Source organism: Pinus tabuliformis, chromosome 8 (assembly GCF_031772625.1).
Source record: "Pinus tabuliformis cultivar Carrire ecotype Pingquan chromosome 8, CPIR1, whole genome shotgun sequence".
Lineage (NCBI taxonomy): Eukaryota > Viridiplantae > Streptophyta > Pinopsida > Pinales > Pinaceae > Pinus > Pinus tabuliformis.
The window spans coordinates 1,678,119,837-1,678,136,422 of NC_142294.1; the positions used below are offsets into that span (position 1 = coordinate 1,678,119,837).

The 16,586-nt window shown below is 36.3% G+C and overlaps 1 pseudogene across 1 annotated transcript in view; it reads right to left on the reverse strand.

Moving 5' to 3' along the window:
• Nucleotides 1–4,692: 4,692 nt before the first annotated feature.
• LOC149242655 (3-dehydrosphinganine reductase TSC10A-like) overlaps nucleotides 4,693–16,586 on the reverse strand; it is an 84,762-nt pseudogene continuing 72,868 nt past the window's right edge. The window contains exon 4 of the transcript XR_016245734.1: nucleotides 4,693–5,225. The product of XR_016245734.1 is annotated as a 3-dehydrosphinganine reductase TSC10A-like (transcript). The remainder of the gene's footprint in view (nucleotides 5,226–16,586) is intronic.

Below are 16,586 nucleotides of genomic sequence, written 5' to 3' on the forward strand. Positions count from 1 at the left end.
TACATGTATTTTTGTCAATTATTATTTTGAATGCAATAATCATGATTATATTAATAATTAATGTTTTGATTAATGTAGATTGTTCCTAGTCATCATGATTTGTTTACCACTTTTATTGAAGTAACCTTATTGGGGTATCCTAGGAGGTGTCATTATCGTGAATGAGTCAATTGCACTAATATATGTAAAACCTATCATTATACTAAGTAAAATGATATGTCCAACCAAGTTTCTACATTACTCATTGGCTTGCCATGAAAGGGCTAAGGGTCTCAATCGTATCACTTTGCCCAATCCTTCTAAAGTTCTGAGTCCCCATATATATATATATATATATATATATATATATATATATATATAGATATATATATATATGATTAAATTTTCAACATGCTTGTCAATTTCAATATTACATTTTAAATAATTAAGACGTCAATACCAACATACATATTTTAAAATTGACCAAATACAACGGCTAAATAAAGAAAATCAATAGCTTTCCCAATCTTCCTATGCTTTGATATCAAATGTTAGTGATTTGTGCTTCAAAAAATACAAAACATCAACCACAAAAACATGAAACAATGGGACTTCGCTTAATTCTATTCAAGCAAACCATTCCCATATGTGGTTCCATATTGTAGAATTAGGTCCTTTCATATTTGACTTCAAGTTACCATAATAGTATCATGATAAGATATTTACTTCAACCATCTCCAAAAATTTCTCATTGCATATCTCAATTGATATTTTCATGTGTGCTTTATATCATCAAAATATTATAATACATTTATCATATCTTAAGCATTCAATCCAAATCCTAAAAATAAGCCAATTCAATAAATATATACTAAATAAAAAACAAGTTGCTTCAACCTTACATTATAATTCACATTGAAATTGCCTTTCTTTAGTAGATTCATGTAGTAGTTACACAAGGGATATTGATGTGGTCGTGTGATATCCATACTAATCTCAAAACTATCAAACCATATTGTCCCATCCTACAAAAGCACTTTGTTCAATAGTGCTCTAATACCATTGAAAATGTGTCATGTAGAGTCTCTTTGAAGTCAAGTTTGGTTAAGTTTTCCATGTGTTAATCACCCTCCCAATAGGTATTGAGAATAAATAGGTGTTCTTTGGTGATTCTCATGGCATCAAAGGTTGGTAGGTTAGATAGGTTAAGTTTATATCACCTACTCTATGTTGAATTTTCCTTAGTCCTTAGATCTGGTCTGAGGTTAATCACACACAAAGACACATTAGAAATCCTCAACCTTCTATCACTTTTCACAACAGAAATCTTCAACAGTGAAATCAATTTAGTACACATAGATTTGAGCCCAAAGCTTGATTATTTTATTAATCCATCAATAAAAGAATCATGGAGCTCCCGTACCAAGGATCATGACCCTCGATTACTAGTACAACTAGTATACACATTATACAAATTAGGACTTGTGATCTCCTCCTTCAACTCTACAATCTACCCAATAAGAAGACAAGAGAAAAACATAACTTACTTGTTGGAGAAGCCCTTCTCCTTCAATCCTTTAACCCTTCCAGTCCTCGTTTACCTTGACACCTAGCAAGTTCTTTGCCTCATTTGACCGTAAAGATTAGTCTCATTTATGATCTTTGCGCAACAATTGCTGACAAGGGATTTGATTCTTCAAATACCTTGCACAATTAGCTCCAAAATAGTTTGGTACTCACAGTGGCTTTTTCCATAAACCCACTGCATACTAGCCCTCGAATTACACTATGTTCACAACTTTATTTGTCAGCAGACTTTAGAACAAACTCAACAACCAACCTTTCTTTGGCACAATAGTCCTAGCTTCTTCACTACTCTCCCACAAATACTGAGGCTTTTCAGCCCCTTCTTTTAGGCCTGCAACCTCCTCAAAAAACTCTTCCTCCTGCAGCCAAGCAATAGAATACTTTCTCTACCTGTAATCACCTTCAAGAAATCTCAGCTAATCTCCACAATGGCTTAGTTGTTACTCAATACACCTCGGCCCTGCCTGTGTATTACTTGAGGGTTAATGTCACCTTCTTTAAGGCTTCAACCCTCCTATAAAATAGCATAACAGACCTCTATTAAATGCCAACACGTCCATCTTTCTAGGCCAAACAGGACAAAGATATTTGGTCTTCTATACTTCAAACAAAGATCTCAAGCAATCCCTCTACTAGAGGACAAACTTGGCCTTCTAGAGCACGGACCATAGAATTTTTCCCTTCCATCTATTGTTGGCTATACTTAAGGATCCACAACTCTTCTTGATTGTTATGCTTCACAAATATGGTTGCTATGATTAACCTCTATTCATGGAAACCCTTGTCCCCAACCCTCCTTCAACTATTGTTCATAGTGGCCTCGTTCAAACCCTACATGAACATGAAACAGATATGCTACATTAGCCTTTGACCAAGCCCTAAACCCTAAGTCTTGTTCTTCAACCTTCCAACATTACGACACCCTTGCTCCCTAAAATTGGCCTTCTTAGAACAACAAATCTCGACCTCCATGAGCAGATCTCAACTCTCCTAGGGCACTCTTAGCAAAAGAAAGGTCACATCTCTCTTTCACACAATGTGTAAGACCTCACATTAGGCCTCCTCTATTTATCCTTTTCGTTGGGTCACTTAGGAATCCTCTAGATCTAGGTTTTTTGCTTCTCAACCTTTAAGAATGAATATATATTTCTCTTTTGGTCCAGAACCCCACTTTTGGGTAAATCACCCAACAAACTTCTTTTTATTATGGGTTGTCCTCTCTCAAAAATACCTTTCAAGCTACCCGAAATCTAACACTCTAGTAGATCCATCATTTTTGTTCGATGTAGAATATAGCATTATATGGTTCTCAAAACATGGAATATTAGACTTATGTTGACTTCTTATTTATTGTCTTTGAAGATTCATTAAAAAATTTGGATGATTCATTTAAGGATTTAGGTTTATATCCACATTCTTCTTTCTGAACCCTGATATTTCTAATCTTTAGTCTTGTTGAATGGAGTTTGGTGAACAATCACCTCCTTTGGAGTAACCTTGAGCTCTAATGCCCTCTCCTTGCAAGCCATCACATATACAATAGTATTTGAGTGCATTGTTGGACTTGACTTTCAAAACCCTCATTAAGATTTGCTAGTGATATTCCTTCTCACTTTGAAATGTGTTCAAACTCCTAATTCCATTTAACTATTGAGCCTAACATTTGATTCAACCTACAATACCTTCCCCACAACATTCAAGCTAACTCTCACCATTTTTGATGCAAAATAAACCAAGATATCGAATCAATAGCTTTAGTCCTTTTCTTTTCTTTTTCTTATTTTTTAGTTAACAAATATTATTAAATGAAGGAAATACAACATATCACCATGCAAAACATATAGCAACTAACTGTTTGTCTCAAAGTAATGCTAATGAACTCATCCATGAACACCAAAAATTACATCGGAAAAAACGTAAAATGAGAGGAAAACCCATGTGTGACACAAGGATAACAACTTTATTATTAATTCACATATAAAGAATTAGATCACTTAAGATTACATACTATCCAACCCTAACATGGGGATTTGCAATCTTTGATAGTGCCCTTAAGACAACTAGTAGGTTGATATGACTAAAATTGATCACTCCACATAAATTACAAAACATGAGTTGAAAAATGAAAGTTTTTGCCCATTAAACATTACATAAGTTAGCCCCAAGGGTTAGCTCAATTGGTCAAGTTCCGTCACTCACTGAGTCAATTCTCCTTGACGCCCTCAGGGTTAGACTCTTCTAATAAGCCAATGGGATGTGATCCCTTTGGGTGGATCTGCTTGGATATTTCCTCTGACAAGAAAAAACAAAAAAACTAAAATTACAAAACTAGAATGTGTTAAACACCTAAGTTATATTCCCACATAACTCCATACCTAAACATAACTTTATCCAATAACCAGGATCTACATGTGAATGAAAGAACTCCCACTTCAATGTTTGCATACCCTAGGCCCAAATACAATGATATACAATAAGTGAAATCTACATTGCAAAGAAAGGCCCAAATACCACCATATCTAGTACCTAGAATTTACATTGCAAAGAAAGAATGTTTACCTTGATAAAATACACATGAATTTGGCATAGCCTTGGACTAATGATTAATGCAATGCAATTTGCCAAAAACTTTATGTTAAGTATAAACCAACCTAGATACATCTTAACTTTCCATATATAAAACATCACAAGGTATCAAATTACTTTGAATGCAAGAAATTCTTAAATTTTTCTTTTAAAAAAAAAAATCACTTAACAATTTAATCCCTTTCAATAATAAATCTAAAATAGATTAAAAACTAACATATATTTTCCATAAATTGATATTATATTTATTTTTATTTTATATTAATTAATTTTTATAACCAACATTTATCCATTTTACTTGTGCTTCTTTATGTTAAAACATCTATATCATTAAGCTTGAAAGTGCACTGTATCAATTAATTGTTTAAGTCAAATTGTTTAGGCCAACAAAATAGAAATTAACCCATGCCATGAGAATCAACTGCTGTGTTAAAAAAATCAAGTAAAATGGAAGATGATAGCGGTCGTGAAGTAGCCGGAGGTTATCAAAGAGATATATTGGTCATGAAGTAAGTTAAATGATAAACGGCAGGAGTAGTCCAGTAGACTTTGTTATTCACGTCAAATCCCTTTCTTAACAGACAGTTGAGAACAAATAAATTACTTTCTTATCAAAATATGAATATCCTGCATACCAGATATTTGCTTTTCCACCCATGATATTATATCTCTTTCAACATAAAAAGGTTTATTTATAACCAGAGCTTTAGGTCTAACACAAACGCATTACATTACCAGAATGACAAACGACTTTGGCTAAGGTGGCAGAGTCCTTTATTTGAGGGCACGTCGAGCAACTTCAAAGTAAATGGCAGCCAGACAGCTAAATATTCTGAAAGGTACATACAGAATCAGTTCTGTGAAAGCCCTCCCAGTTGAATCAACAGGTATAAATCCACGTGATAATGTTGATAGCATAAGCCCAGTAATCTGAGATGTAACCAGAAAGGTTCCATTCTTAGCTGCTTCCAATGTATAGTTGGCAACCTTTTCGGGTGTCTCGGCTTGGGTGCGGTCGTACATGCCAAACACCTTTGACATCTTTAATATATCTGCGTGAGCCTCTAGACCACCTGCAATGTATAGCTTAGAATAAAGGTTTCGAACAGAAATATAAATATATGGATATGGTGCGTACTCCTATGTCATATGTTTGTTACTGTAATATCCGCAGCTTTCCCCAACTTCTATAATAAGATTAAAATTGAATTGTCTTTTTATTTTAATTTTTATAACTTTTTATCGCAGGCTACAAGCTGGAAATTCATAGCTTTGCCGGAGTCTACTAGATAAAGCCCACAATTCCTTGTCCTTAAAAAGGCGAAAAGCATTAATAAATGCATATGTTTTTAACAAAGATAAAACTGAGTGTTGTAAGCATCACAAGAACCAATCGTTTTTCCATAAGCAGAGTTTCAAAGATTTGCATTTGCTGATCATCGATCCAAAGCTTTGAACACCATCAGAAACATTCATTTGATTGTGTATATCTTGATTCTTACCACACTAAAATCATTGACTATGTAATGATGCCAGGGCCATATTTTTTCAAACAACAAATAACTGTTTTTCCATTAGAAATCCAGAAAAATTGCAAAAAGGGCAGAAGACCAAAGCATGCCAGGCACATGCTCCAATTTGAATGAACTCTTGGAAAGAATCAAATTTAACCTCTAAAGAAAGAATATATATTGTTTAAACATCAAGAGTGAGAAAGATATAGGAATGCATTCCTAATATGGAAAAAGGTGATGGTTAAAAAGTTGCTCTATATAAATAAGGAAGTCCTGATAAAAGGTTTCTATTACTTTTCCCAAATGCAAGGAGTCATAGATCATATTCAAATAGCCATATATAAAGATTCTCACTGACTCAAAAAAGTATATGACATTATTCATTGGAAACATAGAGCAGGAACTATTAAGACCTTAACAACTTCAAATCTGTTCATTTATTTGCTCATTTAGGACATTTCTTTCAATTAGTAGAGATTTCTAGGATAGCCCCGGGGGGCAGCTCAAGTGGCAATGGACATGAAAATAAAGTGTTGTGTGAGCAAGTTCGGAGTTCAAATCCCCCAATTTAGCTATGCTTGCAGAAGAAGCATGTGTAGGCACCTAGAGGTTATAGTGGTAGCAGTTGGATTCAATCCCATGTCACACGAATACGAGAACAACCTAGTTGTCGGCTCCTTTAGATACAAAAAAAAAAAAAAAAATCTAGAATACCCATGAGGTGTAGACCAATTGGTTTGCATGGGGTTTAATCTTTGCCATGTCACAAGTTCAAACCTCATGCGGAGGGATTGGGGATAGAAGCCACTGTGAGGGAATTAAAACTATCCCAAGGGGCATCCAAGCTCAACTGAGCTTCGCACAATGCTGGTGATAAGCATCCCATTGTGGGTGATCATTCTTGTTCCACCCAATAAATGGGCTAGCCCTAGCCTAGGCTCAACCTAATCATCAAAAACAAACCAAAGATTTCTAGAATAGAACGAAATGAGTAAGCACCACATATCTTGTTACTACATATCCAAAAACTCAAAATCTTATGAATAGGTTTTGTTTTTCATGGATATCTTGCAATGGACCAATTATTTCTTTGCACAAGGACTAAACATTGGAGAAGACCAAAGTGTGAAGGCATCATATTTGGTGTGTCTCACACAGAGAAATGAATGCCTTATGGAAGTGTTACCCCTCATATTGGCAAGGGGAACCCTAGTGAACTGTTTCACTAGCCCCTGTAATTTTTAGTTGTGACAGCTAAGTACATCGATTGCATATTTGCATGATCCCTATGATAAACATTTCTCCTATTCATCTCTTCCAGTTGACAACCAACAGACCCTGAGAGCCACTAGTAGCCTATGATAGCATTCCATTCATATCTATGCCGCTTGCATCAATCACATGTTTCCTCACCCATTTTCCAAGAGCACGTGTTCGAAGGTAGGCTTCTAATCAAGAGTACTTTATTCATTTTGCAATTAGGTGCTTATGCTTGTTGTATTTGGCATTTTTACATAAATCATAGGTAACTTGAAAGAAAGTAGGGTCTTGGTCATGATCTTGTTCCCTCAACTTAAATGGGGGGTTAATTTTCAATCCTAGTCCAGTGGGTCCTTCCTAATGGCCCAACGGGTATAGGAAGGGCACTACTTGGGAAGTCATGACTGAGATAACGTAGCCCCATCTCTCCCTATTCGATACTTACCACTTTACATCTTACATTACAAGCCTCTATTCCACCTCCATTCTTCGGGTTCAACTGACCACTAGTTCATTGGGATTTGCTACCCACACACCCTCATACCTGGGTAGGGCCTAGAAATGTACCATAGGAGGTTTATGCAGCTAAAATAAATAGAAAGAGCATATGATGGCCAAATGAAAAATAAAAGAAAAATCAAAATGCAAAGGATGATAGGGATATTCAAATTAGCACATGGGCAAAATCCAGGCATGAGCTCTACCTCACTCATATGGCCATCACCTCGTTCTTAGGCTAATGTTGTCCTATCTCATAGCAAACAAGGAACCATTGCATGTCCCAACCCCTAGTGGGCGATGAACTACCCTACCACTAAGGGGATAATAACTGTTGTAAATCACACAAAGCAAGCTTTCATTCCTTGAGCTACAAGCAGTAATACAAAGAAGAATCAAGAAAAAGCAGAAGGCACAAATGGGGTGGAAAAATAAAAGGTCGAATTGGTAACTCGTGCATCCACGATTTCTCCCTCCTCGCATCTATACACCTAGGATGAGGTACTCCATCATTGATGGTTCCTTTGACCATGGCACTTGACCATGAAGTCTTTCCCCCTACATTCCATCATTATTCACATGACACCTATTATTGAAGGGTGACCAAGGACATGTCACTTCCCCTTAGAGGTTGAGAACACATAATAAGGTCGTCTATTTATTACTCCTACCTAGGGAAGTAACACCAATACGTGACTAAGGCCACAATTTTGGAAGGAGATTCCTCTATTCGAGAGAACCAATTTTGACTATTGAAGCAATCAATTTGGACAAGGGAAAGTGTATTTTTGAATTATACGCCCACGTGTATATTTGATCAGGTCGGGCCTAAAGCAAATTGGATACCCTTGGAAGGCTATAAATACAAGTGACCTCAACCTCATTTGGACATCATCATAAGACATTCTTCTATTCTCTTTCTTGATTTTGGCTCTCACAGGTCTGAGGCACGTCCGCAGAGAATGGGTTCACATGAAGGAGAAATTGCAAGGTTTGAAGCTCGCGTTTTTGTTTTAGAGTTTTGGGTCTTAGTTGCAAGCATGACACAGAGAGATCTTGACTGCAGTCGGTCACTGGTCGGATCATCCATGTGACTAAAGCTTTTTAGTCACATGCACAACACGTCCTCCATGCAACTGGGATCTAGGGTTTCTGATTCACAGTTGCAAGCTTTCCAAAGGCTGATTTTGACTGCAGTCGTTGGCTTACAGGCTCAAGGGAGTGACTGGAACCTCCTGGTCACATGCATGACTCCTCCTCCATGCAACTGTACCTAAATGTTGAAGTTTCAGTTGTCCTAAGTTTTTGCTCGTTGACTGCAGTGTTCGATAGTTGACCATAGACAATGACAATTCATTCACTTCAGAATCAGGGTTTTGAGTATGAGCATTGTTGGGTTCATTTCATGGATAGTGTTTAATTGATTTTTGTTGGATAGTTGTATGGATGAAGATATGGATCATTGCACTCTCTTTTGTTGAATCATTCAATGATAATCTAATAAGAAGAAGAATTTGAAAGGGTTTTCCACATAGTGGGTTTTGCCCTGGTCCCAGACCAATCCTAGTGTCTCTATGTGTCAATGCTTTTTTTCTAATGTTCCTTTATGTTCTGTTGCATTGATGATGATGATATTTTTATTTCTACATAGTTGCATATGTTGTTGAATAATGATGTAAATTTGAATAATGTTATGATGTTATGGGGTGAATTTAATGTGTAAATAAAAAAATGCAATTATAAAAAAAAAAGAACAATATAGCCCTAAGAAAATTAACATGGTATCAGAGTTGGGTTGAAGAATAGTCATTGAATATCATCCCTATGGAGACACCTTTGATGGAACTTGGAAGTAAGACAATATGGTGGAGACCTAAAAGAATACTAGGGTTTGAAGGTAACCTTAGGCAATTTGTGTATTAGGGTTTGATGGATATTATGAGGTTAGGATTTGAGAGAAACCTTGGCTTATGGAAAATATTTGAGATATCAAATCTAGAAACCCTAGCATGGTCAATGTGAAGATGCTCAAGCACTTGTGACAGATTTGATGAGGCCCAAGATGAGATAGTTTTTATTAAACCTCGTTGTTGATGAAGTTGATGAATATATATTGAAGGAAACAAGTGGAAAATGGACAATGATGGTTCTTGAAGGTTGGTTCGAGAGGGAGATGATCACCTCCCATTAGAGATAAGTATTTTCTTGATTTATGGTGCTCCTTTATGTCTTTATTTTTGTTTAGACTTATTGATCTAATTATTGCTTTGATTATTACTTATATACTTCCTGCATGTATATGTGAGTATTTGAATACCTCTAACAAATGTGATAAGTGGATCCTTCTTGAGGAACATTTGAGATGTAGGAAAGATGGCTAGTGCAGGAAGTGGAGACCTATAGTTGCCCATGACAAAGAAGTTGACAAAGTGCTCTCACTGCCAACATCAAATAAGAAGGTGCACAAGTATTTGAATACTACAAAGTACATATGGTGTATTGTTTCAATGTTATGTTTCAATTGCAATATTGATGGCAAGGTAAGCCCTAAGGTATGATGGGAATGCCACCTTCACAAATGGCTCATGCATATGAAAGTTTGATTCATGGTACTCATGATGAAATGATGCATTTATTATTGAATTGTAACTTACTTTCTATTAAGTCAAGGTAAAGCTACATAGAGACATTTATTTTTGATATATCGATATACTTGATATTTGGAATACATCTTTCATTATAGACATAATGGATTTCTTGATCCCATGAAGAAGGCTAGCACCTTGATTCTAATAGATGGTATTGGTAACTTGATACTGTTGATAATGTTTGTGATAAGCATGGTAACCATGATGATAGAAGTGTAACAATGAAATTGATATTCGCGATCTTCTAGTTGACTGTGGTTAGGTTTTGATGGGCTTATTAATTATGACATGGGAAAATTGAACGACCTGACTTGATGAAAGTAATATTGTGTTCATGATCTTTGAATTATGATGTTACATTTGTCAGCTTCCCTAATCATATGACTCTAACCCTTGATGAAACATTAATGTCATGATGTAATGGTGAAGTAGTTAATGCTAACATGATATGACCATGATAAATATGTGATATAGTCTGACTTTATGATCTAACAGATTTGTTGATGCATGAAAGTATTATAGACAGGTTGATGACTTGAATGAAGATGATTGAAGTGGCTTCCCATTCAGAGGGAGAATCTCTCCATAAGATCCCTACTCCTATTATCATTTGCATTATATGTATAGAAGATTATTTATTGTTGAAGTAAGATTTATGGACATGAATAGACAAATATCTGATATTTTTAGTTTGCAGCAAAGTTCTAGTTTAAGAGTTTGCCTTACTCTAAGTCTCAGCCACACGTAAGCAAGCCTAAGGGTGTGACTGTAGCCTCTCAACTGCACGAAAGAAGGCCTATGGATGTTGTTATGCCTGTAGGACACAAAAGTGAAGCTTTGTGCATGAAATCAAAAGTTCACCTAAAGGATGACAGTCCTATAGACATGGAGCAGACAACATAAAGTTCTATGAGTAGGGAAGTTTGAATGTTTGACTTTCTAGAAAGAATGTGAATGTATTGACTAAACTTGTGTTTGCAGGAACCAGACTATGCATATTAGTATGTAATTTCAATTTGATCATTGAAGCTAGTGTATGAAAATATATGATAACGATTACATAGGTTTGATAGGATTTGACCTATTGGCTTAAAAAATTGATGATGTTTTAGAACTTTGACATGATGCTTGATGGTTCATAGATATGTTTTGGCTTATGGATTATTTGAATTCACGATGATATGTTAGAGTTTTAATCTGATTTGGTACTTGATAACTGATGATTTGCCTTGATGACAATGCTATGTGGGCATAGTAACTTTTAGTGACTAATATTGGTATTCGATAATGGTTTTGTATTGGCCTAATTGTCCTTAGCACAATGGTGGAAGTATAAACAATTGTGATTTAGTATAAAGTAATATCATAATAAATGGATGGAACCTACATGACTTATCCTTGGTGTATGCATTTGCATCTAATAACATAAATGATTTATATTATGATCATGAGGAAGACTTGATGAAGTTTGGTTTGATATTGCTTGGTAAATGACAACTTGTTGGCATGATTAAAAAATGAGAGCTCTACCTGTCACCTGGTCTAAAGAATTTGATAAAATGATATTGATGAGTTTGATATTAGTTTTGATTTGGCATCTAAAGTTTGATAAGTTGACTTAGTTGATTTGATTGCACAATATTGATTTGTGTAAGGCTAAACATATTGTTTTGGTCAAATGATATGTTTGCAGAAAGCATTGTATGAAGTTAGCTCCCTAAGCCTAATATGTCCGCGTTGATAGTTACCTAGTGAAGCCAAGAAGATGTGTCGATCCAAACCTCTACTTCAAAAGTAGTCCAAGGTATGATTTTGATTTTGGTTTTATATATTAATGGTCTACTCCTGAAGAATCATGCCATGATGGATTACGTTCTGAAGTTAGAAAAAGAAAATCTATATCATGAAGTTGTTAAAGAATTTTTGGAAAATGGAAATGCAAATCCTTGGACGCACCAACTAAATTTCAAGAAATTATGAAGAGATAATGTTGAACTTGACTTGGAAACCGACAGTTGATTAAAGCTCCATGTGGACACTCATCTGTATATATATATATATATATATATATATATATATATATATATATATATATATATATATATATATAGATATATATAGCCGCTTTATACACATTGAGTTGTCGCCAAGCACCCTTCGAGCTATATGCATGGGGTGGTCAATTTTTTATCTGATATATTCATTCTATGATATGTGATCGCATGGATGTATTGATGATATTTAGGATCTCTATTGATGAGAAAATTTGGGTGTTGCCTTAGTATGAATTCTGCCATGATATTTTGGATGAGAAGTTTGTAGCGTTAATCATGATTGAGATTGAGTAAAATATTGCTAGCATGGTTAGCTGTGAGGTAGGATGAAGAAGCTCTTTTGAGAGATATTTGAGCAGGTTCCAGATATGACATTGATACATTGTGATGACGAAGAGTGGGAATCAATTGGCAATGAATCTTGTATATAGCTGAGATGGAGATGCCTTCATATATTGAGACAGTCTTGCTCTACGAGAGGACCAAAATCAACCAAAATATCATCAAAATTGGACAAGGGAAAGTGTATTTTTGAATTATAAGTCCACGTGTGTATATTTGATCAAAGTCGGCCCTAAAGCAAATTGGACACCCTTGGAAGGCTATAAATACAAGTGACCTCCACCTCATTTGGACATCATCATAAGACATTCTTCTATTCTCTTTCTTGGTTTCAGCTCGCACAAGTCTAAGGCATGTCCGTAGATAATGGGTTCACACAAAGGAGAAATTGGAGGGTTTGAAGGTCGCATTTTTTTTTATGGTTTTGGGCCTCAGTGGCAGACATGACGCAGAGAGATCTCGATTGCAGTTGTTTGCTAATCGGCTCATCCATGCAACTGAAGCTTTTCAATCACACACACAACACGTCCTTCATTCGATTGGCATCAAGGGTTTCTGAGTCACAGTAACAGGCTTTCCAAAGGCTGATTTTGACTGCAGTCACTGGCTTACAGGCTCAAGGGAGCGACTGGAACCTACCAGTCGCACGCATGACTCCTCCTCCATGCAATTGGGACCTAAATGTTGGAATTACAGCTGTCCAAATTTTTCACTCGTTGACCACAGTGTTCAACAGACAGTTACAGTTCATTATAGGCTTTAGAATCAGGGTTTTGAGTATGAGCATTGTCGAGTTCATTTCATGGATGTTGTTTAGTTGATTTTTGTTAGATAGTTGTATGGATGAAGACATGGATCATTATACTCTCTTTTTTTGAATCATTTAATGAAAATATAATAAGAAGAAGAATTTGAAAGGTTTTTCCCCATAGTGGGTTTTGCCCTCGTCTCTGACTAATCCTAGTATCTCTATGTGTGAATGCTTTTCTTTTATTGTTCCTTTATGTTCTATTGCATTGATGATGAATATATTGTTCTTTCTACATAGTTGCATATGTTGCTAAATAATGATGTAAATCTGAATAATGTTTTGATTTTATGGGGTGAATTTAATGTGTAAATGAAGAAATGCAATTATCAAAGAATAGAAAAATATAGCCCTAATAAAATTATCAATGGTCACCTTATTTCCCACCTCTCACCCTTGTCACCTAGCATATGAGAGCCGTGATTATCATGTTTTCTTTCAAATGTATATCACAATGATCGTAGGAGTAGGAAATATGATCTTGATCTAAAATGTTGGTTACATTGGTTATATGACTATATCTAGAGATTACATAATGTAGCATGCATGTTATAGTAGGATGCATTGCATATTGATTTTGCATAGCTACTATCATCATATCACGTCTTGATGCAAAAATAGGTAAATCTACATTAGACTTGCATCTCAGAATAGGTTTACTTTCCTGCATGGTTTTATTATTTGATGAAAACATGGATGATAAAAGTATGCCCAAGACACATGCTTCCAATGTTGTCTGTGTTGTGTAGGATATAGGGTTGTGGTCGTAGAGGATTGTTGATGTTCCCATGCCCTCCTCGTTCAAGTACATTGATCATGCACTCTACAGAGAGCTCATGTCCTAGTTGGAGCCAAATGTTACCCACCAAAAACGAATGATCCCATAGGAGATTTCTTCTCCTAGATATCTCTTCAACAGACAACCCGCAGCCCTTGACAGCCACTAGTGTAGTTGATTTACTATGCCATTTGATCCTTGATCCCTGAAATAGTCATATGTCCCCTCGCCCACTCGTCGAGAGCATATGTTTGAAGGTGGGCAATCTGATCTTAAATGTATGTTTTTCATTGTACAATCATGTACTTATGCTTGTTTTTCCTTAGGCATATTGGGCATGGATTATTTAGTGACTTGGAAGAAGGAAGAGTTTTGGCTGTATTTTTGTTCCCTCACCTTAAATGGGGAGTTAATCCACAATACTAGTCATGTGGGATCTCCCCTATCGGTCTATGGCTTCAGGAAGGGCAATGCTTGGGAAACCTCGATTTTGGTAGCGTTCTCCGTTTTCCCATTTCACATTTTTCACTCCCCTCCCCATATTACAGGCCCTATTTCATCATCTTCCCACTCTGGGTCCACAAGGAAATGGTACACCCCCTCCCGTTGTCCACATTTCTGGGTCAATCCTGGAACTGTTGGCCCGAAGGTTGATGCAGTTAAAATCATATCATGGCCAAAAGCAAGAAACAAAAGAAAATGATATCATAAAATGCAAAAGATGGTCCAAACATTTATTATAGAACATGGGAAAAAATCCAAACATGAGTTCTACCCCTTCATCATGGCCATCACCCTAATTCCTAGTGCCCTTGAGTACCCCACACATCATTAAAGAACCCATGCACATCCCAACCCCTGATGGGTGATGAAGTATCCTACTTTAAGAGGGTAATAGTTGTTGCATATCTCTCATAGCATGCTCTTATTTCCTAAATCCCTAAGCAGTAATACAAAGAAAAAAACATAAAAAGACAAAAGGAAAATAATGAAGGGTGAAAAAACAAAGTTCGGGGTAACTCAACTATCCACGATTGCTACCTCCTACATTTATACACCCAAATATGGGACATCCCTCATCATTACCATCCTTGAACCCACGACATTTGGGACCCTCATGTCCCCATCCATCTCATCATTATTCACATGAACCCTATCAATTGAAGGATGTAGGTAGGACCTGTCATTCCCATTAGGGATTGAAAACACCTAATAGGGTTATTTATTAGCCACTCCTACCTAGGTAGGTAACACTATTACAAGCTTAAAGCCCCAAGTTTGGAAGGGAAGCCCATTATGAAGTCTTAATGTGCCCTTAATTAACAAGTTTGGTTCACTTATATGCACTAATGAATTATTGTACCTGATGGTGAGGAAGCACATTGGAACATAACAAGTAATTAGCAGGTGTTTTCATCATGGGTGCACAACTTAACTAGGGCCCAAGCCGACCAGGGGATCATATTGACACTCCTAGGGGATGTGTTGAGAGCCATGGGACTCCATCATGTGTTAAGGAATCATTTTATGCCATGGGCACCTTTAGTGCCCTCAACAATGTTTTCATTGCCCTGCATTATTCGCAAGATGATGGACTTGGACCAATGTGCCCCAACCGGCTTAGCATATTACAGTCGTTGATCCAAGGCCTATAAGAGGTTTTTCACACCCTTGAGACATGGGAGGCAAGCACAACCATCAGAACCCTCATTTGGAGCATTATACAAGTTATTTTATCATCTAACGACCCATGAGACCAGTATTTTTGCCCCAAACCCACATTGGGGCCCCACATGGTGACTTGCATGGAAACCAAGGGGTCATTCCCTTGTTCAAGATTTATGGAGCCCTCTCTCGCATTTTGGCACAAGGAGGACTCCACATGGCCCTCCAACGGCCCTACATCAACATGATGTCATCAATTTGGCTAGCATTTGGATTGCTAGTTCATAATTTGTGAAAGCTACTTGGTCAACTTGTGACCAAGACTTGTTTCTTGCCCATTATTTTAATGTTTTAAGGGCTAATTAGGCTAATTCGACTTAGTGAGGTTCATATAAATGGAACTCACTCTCATTTGTGAGAGATCATCATCGTCACTTGGATTCTTCTCTTGTAAAGAACTCACACTTTTTCTTTGGAGCTATTGGAGACTCTTTTGATGCATTTTGATGTGTGGAAGATGATTCACATTTCTTCTTTGGAGCTTCTTCTTGAATGATGGATGGATATATTGCATGTCTCTTTATAAGTTCCTCTTGTTGATGAAAATTTTCTTTAAAAATTGTTTAATGTATGGAATTGTTGCTCTAGAATATGTGAATTTGTGCCCTAATTATTGAAGATTAAATTTGGAAAGATTTTCTAGTAGAGTATTGCATATGTTATCCAATGCAAGGCATGTAATGAATGTTCCTAGTGAATGAATGTCTTTGATTCTTCATGAAACTCCATTATATCTTGAAGGGGGTAAATGTTTGAAATTGTTACTTGGGGCATCGACTTCGAGCCTCCTTAGAAGATGTTTTATCT